This window comes from Belonocnema kinseyi, chromosome 7 (genome assembly GCF_010883055.1).
Source record: "Belonocnema kinseyi isolate 2016_QV_RU_SX_M_011 chromosome 7, B_treatae_v1, whole genome shotgun sequence".
Lineage (NCBI taxonomy): Eukaryota > Metazoa > Arthropoda > Insecta > Hymenoptera > Cynipidae > Belonocnema > Belonocnema kinseyi.
In genome coordinates, this window is record NC_046663.1 from 109463826 (window position 1) to 109473173 (window position 9348).

Below are 9348 nucleotides of genomic sequence, written 5' to 3' on the forward strand. Positions count from 1 at the left end.
GGTCACTTCCACACATGTTAAATTATGAAGATATAGTTTTATCTAAAGAAACAAGGCTTTTTACTAGTTCAAATAAAACAGAGTGTACATGTTATATTTGTGCTAAGAGTGGTTATTAATAAAAAAATTATAGTTTTCCCTTAAAATTTGTAAAAAACCATCAGCTAGGATTTTGATTCCAGGTTTTTTCAATTCTTGAAAGCCTTCCAAACAAATCTACCTAGTCCGTTTTTTTCGGCATGGCCGACCAGCTAAAAGTGGCTTCCAGCTCACCGTGTACAATATGCTGGAGTACAAAAAGACAGTTGTCGGTAGCAGCTTCATCTACTGAAGCTGAATATATGGCTCTTTTTGAAGCTGTAAGAGAAGCAATGTCGCTTAAAGCTTTAGCAACCAGTATAAATGTAAATATTGAAAAACCAATAATAATTTATGAAGACAATAATGGTTGCATAAGCATTGCAAATAATCCGAGTTGTCATAAAAGATCAAAGCATATTGACATCAAATATTATTTCTCTAGAGAACAGGTTGAAAAGAATATAATTAAATTAATTTATATCTCTACAGGTAATTAACTGGCAGATATCCTAACAAAACCAATACCAGCAGTCAAATTCTTGGAATTTAGATCAAAAATGGGTCTGGAGTAATAAAAAAAATTACGGCTTGTAATTTTTCTATGTATATGTTGTATATAATTATTATAATCAAAGTGATAAGAGTAATGGTCTGATTGGGTTTTACTGGGTTTCCCCAATCCTTGCAACATATGTTGGGCCATATGTAATTTCCCAAGAAGCATAAAGAAAGTGCGTCTTATCTTACAATTAGTATGTGTGTGTGGCCAAATGACAAAATTGTTTATATGATAGTCGAGCCGAACTGGACTGGCTTCGGCGTTTTGTCACAAAAGGGTGCTGGTGCAAATGAGTAATCCTTAGTTTAGTCTTGATTAGCTTTCGATACAAGAAAGACGTGCCTTCTGAAGTGCTCTTAAAATTAAAGCACAAGTTCTTTTATAAAGTACAGCGTTTGTTTTATTGCCATAGCCTAAATCCTATAGCAATCTTCAAAAATCTACTGAAGCATTCTTAAATAATGTTTGTTCTGAACTTGAAACTTTGTTCTAATAATAATAATTGTTCTGATCTGTATTGCAAAATTTTAATCATTATTATAGAATATTCAAGAAAAAATTGTAATAGGCAGCTGCAAAGACTGTGATTTATAAAGCGGAAACAATTTCCCGGTGTTATATCACCTATCGTATTATTCTAAATAATTACTCTATTTTTAATGTTGTAAAGTATCTCAGAATACCTTAGAACAAATAATAAAATTTTAAATTATTCGAAAAAGGTCTGTAATATTTTCAAACATTCAGAAATGTTTCAAAATGAGGTCAAATATTTAGAAGGCAAGTTCTGAAAAGTCTTGCAGTTTTTTATCCCTATATAGACAGTCATAGTTCGTTATTTCGACGCGGACTGATTATTCAAACTTAAGATATCTAACCAATTTAAAACTTTTTTTTCGAACAAAAATAATAAACCTACCAACTTCCTATAATTGGGGTATATAGCTGAAGCTAAGTTAAATCTCCTGAAATATCTGAAACCATTTGAATTCACCTGAATTCACGCGAAGTCACGTGAAATCACAAAGGTCATCGGCCTTATAGCATAGTTATTATTTAACAATTTCAGTTCTTCTTTGCATAAAATAAATCTATTTTATCAGAGAGATAGTGTTAATTACTAAAATTATGAAAATTGACGTTGCAAAAGAAAAATTCTACAGAAAACAGTTTTTACCACGAAAGAATGGAAGTTTCGCTGACAGAAATGTAAAGTTTTTAACTTTAATGACAATGCTTATAGTATACAAATATGATATTTTGACAGATACAACAATAGCACACAATATAATTATAATAATTAGACGTAATTCAAGTCCAAAATATATTAAATCTCATAAATAAGTGAGGCCTGGCCAGGGGGGCAGGCCCGACGAAAATAATATTTACACGTTCTCAGGTGATACACGTGTCACAAGTTTCGTCGATAAATGATCGGGAACGTATAATAGCATCTTATCGTGTAGGCTGGAAGAAACTATTAAATATTATTATCAATCCGGTCGGTATGCAGTTTTCGTGTATTGGTACGGTAGAAACATTGTGTAAAGTCCTTTTCTAGTAGAATGTCAACGAATAGGAAGTTATATTGCATTTATCTCTATTTTTATTCAAAATAACTTATTCTTCTTATTGGATATCTTTAAAGGTAAGTTTTCCAGTACATAAAATGCCACAGAAGCAAACCATCATATTTTCAAATCTTTAAATGTTTTGAATTTCATAGAAAGCTGCAGTCGGCTTTGCCCTCCGGTGAGGGGCAAAGTCGGCGAAATACAGCTTGTTAGAAATAATTAAATTACCAAATCATTGTTTTTTTCATGTGAATAATACTTATAGAAATATAATATAAAATAATGTAGAACTTGAAATGAGAAAAAATGGATCAATTTGACATCAGATTATCTTGAAAAAAGCATTGACTGTTAACTGGTTGGCGCTGCCCTCCCCCTTACCCTGACTTCAATTCATTTAAAGTCTCTTGACTGCTATTTAAGTGACTTGCCTGAAATATCTTAAGTCATTTAAATTTACATGAAGTCACGTAAATTGACGTGAAATCACTTGAAATCACCTGAAATATTTTGAAGTTACTTGAATTCATCTAAAGTCACTTGAAATCCCCTGATGTCAGTGAAGTCTTCTTAAGACATTAAAATATCCTGAAGTATTTTAAAGACAGAAGTGGGTGCACACACAATAGGTCGAGTTTTCAACCCCTCGAAACCTTCTAAAAAATCTAACATATGCTTTAATGTTACAAAATAACTTTGAGTATTTCAACGACAATTTTGTATAGCTCCTTGATCACCCATTATGTAATAGAATATTCAAAAACGTTTCATAACCAAATCTTTCGATGTATCACAAAGCTTTTGATAGATTTATTAAATTTGTATAGAAGATTACATTATTTTAATATTTGGACCATAGCTACTTCAAATATTTATAAAAATACACAGAACATATCCGGAATATCAAGGATTGACACTTGTACCAAAATTATAAATAAAAAAAAATAATAATGAAAATACCATTATGATAAGAAACTTCTAGTTTATATTTAAATATGTCACTGGTATGAAGCACATATAGAAATATTTACTAGTCGGTTTCTTAGTCAACCCTCAAATTCAAAAGATTAAAAATGTATGGCTTAATTATTATACATATGAATGAATAAAATAGCTAAAAATAGGAATACAAATAAACGTGTTTAATATAAGTTAATTCAAAATTAGGTGAAATTCACTGTTATTTCCTTCAAACATAGGGGAAAAGGAAAAAAGTATTTTAAAAATTCAAAACAAATAGAAATTTCGAGGTATCTCGGAAATATTAAGAGATACGCGAAAAATTAACAAATTTGCAAGGTTTCTCAGTAGGGGATTTTGCTCGACTACCTCGACCTAAACCAGTAAATAAAGGTTCAAAATTCGGAAAAAAATCAATTTTTTAAAATTATTTCTAAAAGGATCGAAAAATTTTAGGAATTCAAACCAAAAAATTTTGAATTATCTCGAAAAACGGTCAGACATACCTGAAAACCATGAAAAGTAATTAAATATACATGGTTTTGTTTTCGACAAACTTGAACTATCCAAATAAAAAGATTTTTCATGAAATATAAATTCAAAACTTTGAGTTATTTTGAAAAACGTGAGAGATACACGAAAAGTAGCAGCATTTTCAGTATTTTTAGGTGAGCCACCGCTACCTACACTCAGATTCTCGTAACTAGAAAAAATCAAAACTTCGAAAATATTGAGTTGTCTTGAAAATGGCGTAGTTCATGCATCTGGTACTTTTATACCGTATTAAGTAGGTAATACGCGTTTTTTTTCTAAAACAGTTTATTAAGTGGTCCTGATTAAAATTCGAAGTTTTCTAGAAAATACACCAGTGCGTCAGGAGATATTTTTGAAAAAAGTTCCAAAAATCGTGTTTGCGTAGACTGACCCGCCCCATTGCATTTCTAAAATTTCGCCCTAATTCTGAAGTTTGTATCTGTACTTTGGAATCTGTTAATATTATCCAAAAAAAAATTCGAAACTTAAATTGAAGTCGACACAATTTCGAATAATTCTAAAAAAATGCAATGATCTAGTCCCAACAGGTCGTAAGTTGTAACCTCACAAAGTTGACCGTTTTTGACTTATTTTTCAGGGAATTTTACTCGTGTTCAGGTGTTTCAAAATACTTCACACCTTCGCGAAGCTACATAAGTGATGCAGAGAAAAAGTTGCAGGGCAGAAAATTCTGCGTAAATATACAAAAAATATATGATCTTCTGGTCTTCATAGATCAACAGTTATGACTCTTTAAAAAAAACATAATTTTTTTGCTATTTTGAGATATTCATAGTCATAAAAGGATTTTCAAAACTGCTCGTTTCGCGCATAATCTGCAGAAAAACGGCAAGAAGATAAATTATAGAGGACTAAATTCTGCGTAAAATAAAATAGTAAATTATTTTACCTTATATAGGGGTCACGAGTTATGACCATGAAACTTTGACCCTTTTCATTCGGGAAGCTCTGTATGCACTGGAAAATGTACTGCGACCGTATTTGAGCATTTTGATGTCATGCGTGCATTTGCGGTTCATTGTAAGTTCATTTTTTCTAGTTTTTTTTTAACAATCGGTTATTGAAAAATTGTTTAAATAGTACGCTTTACTTTATTAATTGTGTGCATATTTTATGTATCTACATTGTGAAAATTACTTTAAATAATAACTTAAAATAACCCAATAAAAATATTTTTTAAATCTAAAATACAATAAAGATTTTGAGTTATCTTAAAAACGGTGAGACGCACGCGAAAATTGACGACATTTTTAGGATTTTCTAAAGGGCGATGGCCCTCAGTCACCACGGCAGTAACTAATACACTGCAGTCCCGCAAGAAAAGTTCCCGATATAGATGACAAGGTGGCCCAAGGGGGCGAGAGAGTCACGCTGCTCGGGCAGCGGAACTATTCCACAACAATGTGCATGGAAAGAGCGGACAGTATCCTCGGCGGTTAATCGTTTCGTCTGCTTCATTCTTTTTAGTCAGTGGCAAAAATGTTGCACGAAATTCGTTTCAGTTCGCTTTCAATCACTCAGTGTTAAGGTTATGCGTTGCGTAATCAGGTCTAATCAGGCATTACGAAAATGTCGATGGAAAAGAGAGGAAGCGTTTATCTTTCAAAGAGACATACATATAAGCTTTTGAGCTGAGGAAAATCAGGTGCCTCAACACAGTATATTTTGCAGAATTTATTTTTTTACTCAAAAATTTACAAATCCTTGAAAGAAAAATCTTTCCAAGTTTAATTTAAACAGCTTTCAAAATAATGAGTTCAATTGTTTTATTTAATTGACCGTGAAAAATTTTTGCGAACCGAGAAAGACACGTTAAATGACAGGGGATTTTTTATTCTTCGATTAAAATTGCCACCCTGATATATACAGGGTGGACACGCTGAGGCTTACTAAAAAGTATGCAACCCCGTATGCACTCCCATAAGAATAGCATTAACGTGTAAGACGAGTTGCATACTTTTTGGTAAGCCCCAGCGTGTTCACCCTGTATGTATGCGCAAACTAAAAAATCAGTACTTTTATAAAGTTTGATTTTTGAGTACAAACATTTTTCATGTTCATTACGATATTATAAAACCAAAATGCCAAAAACACAACAAGAAATATTCTTTGAGACAAAACTCCAACAGATATGACTCACACAGCCCTGATTGTTTATGGTTTGACGAGTCCTGAGATTGTACGAAGGAGATAAAGGGTACCCCCGAAACGACTTCTATAGCGGGACTGCAGTGTAAAAAGAAAACGATCAGAGAAAAGAGAAAACTAAGTAAATTTTAAGGATTTTTCAGAAAAGGCTTTTTTCGACCAAATCGAACTAATCCAATGAAAACACTTTTCAAATACTAAAACAAAAAAAATGAAAATTTTGAGTTATTTTGAAAATAATGAGATACACGCCAAAACTAACAATATTTTAAAAAGGGTGGTGGTCCTCAGTTATTCCGATCTAAAGCAGTAACCCGATTTTATGAATTTAAAAACATTAAATTTTTGAATTATCTCGAAAACGGACAGAGATGCGTGAAAAATCAGAAAATGTGAAAGTGTTTGCAGGGCAGAATTGTTTTCGACAAACTTGAGCCAACTCAATAGAAAGATTTAAAATTTCAAAAACTATTTCTAAATATTGATTTATCTTGAAACCAGTGAAAGGTACAGGAAAACAGACTATATTTTCAAAGTTTATTGAACAACTATGATACACGGAAAAAATAAAAAAATTTCGATGTTTTGTAACCGGTGAGATACGCGAAACTTACAAAATTGATAGGGTTTTATACAAGGGCCGGTCCTCGACCACCACAAACTAACCGAATAAAAAGATTTTCAAAAGGAAAAAAATCATTTTTTAGAATGATCTCGAAAATGGTGAAATAATAATAAATAACAATTAGTGTTAATATTGATGAAATTTCATACATATTCAGATTTCCCGAAAATGTTGAAAGATACGTGAATACTGTCAAAATTTCAAAGATTTTCTAGAAGGCGACATTTTCATTCGTATTGAAAATAACAGAATAACAATTTTGAATTGATTCGGCTGGAGTCGGATTAAAGTAAATGTTCGTGCAAGAATTGAGAAGGATTGAAAATATTTTTGTATGGATTGACAAGGATTAAAATTTGTGTGCTAAAGATTCAATTTTATCTTAACACACGAATTTAAAGGGATTGAAAGTTCGGTTTGGATTGGTTTCCGATTTGCTGGGATTAAGCGCATGGGCTTAAAAGCAATGTAAATATTAACACTGATTTAGGGTGAGTATCGGATTCATTCGGATTGGGCACCTGATTGTGTAGGAATGAAAATTTGTTTTCGATTGGTGTGTGATTCATTCGGATTGATTTCGGATTCACTTTGAAGATTCGGACTGCTATCGAATTTAGTCGGATTCATTCTGGTTGATTTCAAGAAGTCCCACGTATTAAAAAGGATTGGTGGGACAGATTAAAATATGTATTCGGTATGTGTTAGAAGTCAGGATTGAAGTTTGTGCTGCTATATTAATAGAGAAGGATTAATAAGTAAGCCTATGCTCAATTCGGATTGAATTTAGAGTTTAGAAATCTATTGAGATTGGGACTTAATTTATGGTCCAGATACATATTGAGAATGGTTGAAGAGGATGGAAAACTTTCTTCGGATTGTTTCGGATTATTTTGAATCGGTTCGAACTGCAAACAAAATTCCAAATATAATTAAAAAGTGTTTTAAATGACGAAAACACGCGCGCCCAACCGCGCAATCAATCTAGTAGAATTATATATATTGTATCATGTTACTTTTAAAGTTTCCTTTTTACATTTTGCTACTCTTATCTTTTTTAATTATTTGTAAAGCACAAAAAAAAAGAATTCCTTCTTTTGTACAAATTTATACCTAGGGCATAAAATAATAAAATGAAAAAGTATTGGTTTCATGGAGAAATTTTGTGGTTCAGTTTTTATTGGATTTTTACATTTTGGGACAAGTAAAATGCAAAAATGATGTTTTCCCAAGGGTGTCCGTCTCTATAGCCCTATAACATATATAGATATTAGGGAAACTCTTCGATCACTCGCCCCTCTTGAACTTCGAACTTTTCTATAAATAATGTATTTAAGACTTTCTATAATTTAGCTAAAAGACTTTTTTTTATAGAGGTATCGAATAAAATGTTGAATTGAAATACATTTTTAATAAAAATAAAAACGTTTAACTATTGTTTTTCAATCTCCTAACTCATACAAAATAATAGTAATAATAATAATAATAATAATAATAATAATAAGACGCACAATTTTTGATCTCCTGAAATAAAAAAAATATTATACTCATTTTGGGTATTCTGCATCTGACCTATATCACATAATGTGAAATTAAACTAAAAGGCTTAGCATTACGGTTGGCTTTATACTATTTTTTCTCAAGCATTTTGATATACGAGAGAAAAATATTTGAAAAAAAGAGATTGAAAGAGAAAACAGCTGCCTCTGCTTTTGACAATCAGAAAACATGATTTCTACTTTAGCAGGTGTTGTTCTGTGTCGATTTTCATATTCCGTTTTATTGTTATGTTTTTATTATATAACTTAAAATTATTATTTATCCGAAATTTCATAATTTGATAAAGATTGAATTTACCAAAGATATGAACAGCAACGCTGAGAGATCTTAGAGTAGATAAATCGTGTCTTTGTCCCACATTGTATTGAGGGCTTTTTATGTTGATTTCGATATCGTTTAAAGATTTCGAGAACTGGACGCTGAAGCTTTAGTAAGTCTGATCGACCACGGTCAAGGTTTTCATATTGTTGTAATCTTTTTTATTCTTTCACGTCATTCTGACAGAATCTATAGGAATATTTCTTCTAAATATGGATTATATGTTTAACGTTATGAATGATATTATAAGGTTAAATGAAATAAATATTATTATATGGCAATATTGGAGAAGGGCATATGTCTCAAACATTATACTTTGCAATAAAAGAATAAATTGTACAATTTTTGTGGACACACCGTTGTCTATTTGACTATATATTAGCCTAAAGTGTTAATGATATCCTTAATCCAACAGACTAAAACTACTATCTTTAAATATATATTATGATTTTTTCACTTTAATTTCTTGATTTGCTACATTTTTGATGAATAAAACATGAATAAGGACTTGTGGCTTGCTTACACTTCCATTTTGTATAGAATTTTCTTACAACTACCTCTTAAGAATTAACATCGATCCACACCTTATATCTAATTCGCTCGCTTTTATAGCCTATCCTTCCTCGCTTCGCCTCGACTCGCACGCGAGTTGCTATTTTCTCGCTAGATCTCGCATTGCCAGCCTCTGCCTCCGCGGATAACACCTAATACTTATCTACTATTTACAATATTTACAGTTTTTTACACCTTCTTCCTCTCCTATTTACAATCTTTCCTCCTCTATTCCTCTTCCTCCTTCCTTCTCTTCACGGAGAGAACTGTTGTAGTATATGCTACTATTTCCGTTTAGTAAGCTAAAGTATCGCAATAGTAACTACGTGATGGTTAAAATCTACTACACGCTGTTTAGTTTCATTGGGTTGCTTTTACTAAACAGCGTAGTACGGGCCTTGACTACCTGTATAGTA

General features: G+C 31.7%; 1 protein-coding gene across 1 annotated transcript in view; it reads left to right on the forward strand.

The window, feature by feature from the left end:
• The window catches only part of LOC117176616 (monocarboxylate transporter 12-like), a 120991-nt gene that overhangs the window by 1261 nt on the left and 110382 nt on the right, over positions 1-9348 (forward strand). The gene's annotated exons all lie outside the window — the stretch shown is intronic.